Source organism: Pantherophis guttatus, chromosome 7 (genome assembly GCF_059756535.1).
Source record: "Pantherophis guttatus breed Tessera chromosome 7, ASM5975653v1, whole genome shotgun sequence".
NCBI classification, from domain to species: domain Eukaryota; kingdom Metazoa; phylum Chordata; class Lepidosauria; order Squamata; family Colubridae; genus Pantherophis; species Pantherophis guttatus.
The window spans coordinates 24659024-24662320 of NC_142069.1; positions in this window are offsets into that span (position 1 = coordinate 24659024).

Here is a 3297-nt window from a genome sequence, read left to right on the forward strand (position 1 = left end):
TAGAAAATAAACTTAGTTTGGACTATAATAAACATTTGCAAAGCACAATAAATGAATATTAGCATAGTGAGATTCTAGATTTCCAGATCTACATTCTCACAGACAGAATAACTTCGTTTTGTCAATTGTTCTGCTTGGGTCCATCTGATCGGATCAGCTATTTGCCAATTATATGTTGTAGATTCTTTGATTTGAAAGTTGTGTGGGTTTGTGTTACTGGTAGCCAAAGCAAAGGAATTCATACATTCCTTCAATTTATATGGCCACTCATGGCCACCCACTTGCCAACCAACATTGGGATTAAAACATCACAGTAAGGGGAAAAAAGCAATAAAACACATTATGCCAAACACACTAAAACACATACCACATAATTAAAACAAGCTCAATATAACATCCTATTCAATGCCTGGGAGAAGAAGCATTTCTTCAAGACATTCCTAAAAGCCAGCTGGGTTGGGGCCAACTCAATATGAGTTGGAAATTGTTCCACAGGGCAATGCAGCTACAGAGCAGGCATGCTTCCTGGGTCCCATAAGACGACACTGTTTAATTGATGGGATATGGAGCATGCCAACTCTGTCGGATCTTGTAGTTCTTTGGGCACTTGAGATATAAAATTCCAAGAGCATCTCTCCTCCCCCCTGACAGTAAAAATTTCAGTCAACTCAGTGATAAATATTTGATAATTCACAATTTGTTGTCCTTTTATGACATCAGAAACACAACTTGGAATGGGTGCTTTAAACGTACATGAGTTGGAGGACTAGAAAGCATTTTACTTAGTGGTTTTCAATAATGGCACTGCTGAATTTCAGAATCATTAGGAGTCAGGCATAATAATAATAATATCTTAAGAGCTCTTAGGTCCTTGGTGAGGACTTGAACTGTTAAATTTTTACCAGCCCCAGATTGTGAATTTTACACTGAAGATTAAATCAATATTAATAATAATAACAACAACAGCAGCTTCCATCCTGCAACAATATCTATAACACTGTCAAACATCCAGATTTGCCTATCCTGGGTCCTTGGTAAGAACTTGATAGGTAGATAAAAATGCCAAACTCAGTCTGAACATCTGGCTAAGTGATGATCAATAGTAGTAGTAGCAGTAGTAGTAGTAGTAGTAGTAAGTGCTTGGATGCAAACCCAAAACATCTGGAGCACCACTTGAACAGCATTGGCATTGACAAAATCATCATCAGTCAATTTCTAAAAGGCAGCTTTTGTTGGAACAGCTTACATCATGTGACATTACCTTTAACACCATCAAACAACAACGTCTGCCTATCCTAGATATTTCACTGGTTAGGAACCTGCCATTTATAGCATGCCACATATTTTGTATCATTAGGCAAGAGGTCTGTACCTCATTTTTTTTCTAGGCTGACAACTCATTTGGTCTTTAGAAGGCCCACATGCTTGAAAAATCAAGCAGGACCAGGGAAAACTAATTTTGATTTCATCGTAAACTGAATAACAGTGGAATGAAATGAGTTAAAGCCTGATAGCCTCAGGTTATATACTTCTCAATTTGATATTAACAGAGATAAAAGAGGACAAGACAGAGAACTTCCGTACTCAGTAAGCTTATGTCATACCAGGGGATGAGAATGGTAATTTCTAGCAAGTAAAATACAGGAAATTGTGGGGACAACAGTGAACATACCTTTCTACTGGAACAACCTCCTGGCCTGAAGAAAGAATTAGTCCATAGGGTACCCTGCTATTACAGCAAACTCAATTAATTGCAAGCATGTTAGAGCTGGCAGTGTTGAAATACTAGTAAAAAGAGCTGCTTTGACTCCTTCAGAAAACCATATTTTACCTTGTTTTATTTTAACGACACCAAACAGTCTTAGTCTGTTATGTAGCAATGGGGATGTTATGTAGCAATGTGGAAAAGAGGCAAGAGAAATGTATAAAAAAAGAGAAATAAGCTATGTCAAAGTCTGGCAAAAGAAAAGGAAAGGAAAGGAAAAGAAGAAAAGAAGAAAAGAAAAGAAATCACTCTGGACTCTTGTATGAATGTATGTATATCTGTTTTGATTTATGTGGACACTCTTGAGTCCTGTAGATCTGTTATCTTAATTTGCTTTTCATACAGAACTAGTCATAAATTAGTGCTATTGAAATGAGCATCAAGGAGAAATTCTCCTACTTGCCTTTGTCTTTCATAATCTTTGCAGCAGAGGTTGTTTTACAGTTGAAAGCAATACAGTATTGCACAGTGCAGAGGGATGCATAAATTCTACTGTTTCAGTACATTGCATCGATTACTTTCACAGATTAGGGTGTGTAGCATCAAAAGTCTCCCTAAGGATTTAGGACATCAAAAAGCCAAGTTGTCCAGATTTATTTTTTCCACAAGTATCCATTGTGCTATCATATCCTCAAAAAGTTATGATTATTCTGTGTTTGTTCCTGTCTGGCTATAAACATGTTGTGTCTTGTGTCTTTAGAATAAATTTTCAAAGTACATTGTTGACAGGCAGAAGATGAGCCTCCCCTTTATTTATTTAAAGAAATCCTTTTTTAAAAGGATTTTTTAAAAGTCATGTCATCAAGAAACAGAGAAAGACTTAATAAGTGATCTGAAGATTTGCAGACAGGCTCTGTAGATAACAAGCTAGTCTGTCACTATGAGCTCTTTTTTTGCATGGAGAATTGCAGTTTCCCAGCTTCTTAATTTTCCTGTATTAGAAAAGAAACAAGTTGAGGATTGACAATGGAAAGGTGATGGAGTTGCATCTCTCATGCAGGTAATGTCAAGATTTGCCAGATTCTTCTTTAGTGTGAGGATTTAAACTGGGGGCTATGAGTTTCTTAAAAAAAAAAAAGCATTAACCCTATTTTAGGTCTTACTAGATAGTGCTCACATATTTCCTATCCCAAAATTAGAAATTCTCTGTTGAAATTCAGATGTCCTCCTTTGCTGAACAGCTCCTCCTTCCCTCATGGATATTTGGATATCAAGTTTATTTCTTATCAATTGAAGTTTAGCTTCCAAAATTGAACAAAGGACACTGAAAACTTGGGTAATGTTTGTTTGTTTATTTAAACTCAGCAATCCCACCTATATGAGCATTCAAGGCATCTAGAACAAAAAAATTAAAATTAGTTGAAATTAGTTAAGACCAAGAGAATATTTCTTTTTCTTTTGTTGTTGTTTCGGTTTAGGTTGCTTAATACCTCAATGAATGCAATGTCTTAGCCTGCTGATGTGTATAACAGTTTGGCTGCTGTGGCTACCAAGAGTTTTTAAAATGCTTTTCAAGTAAGTCTTTTATTTAT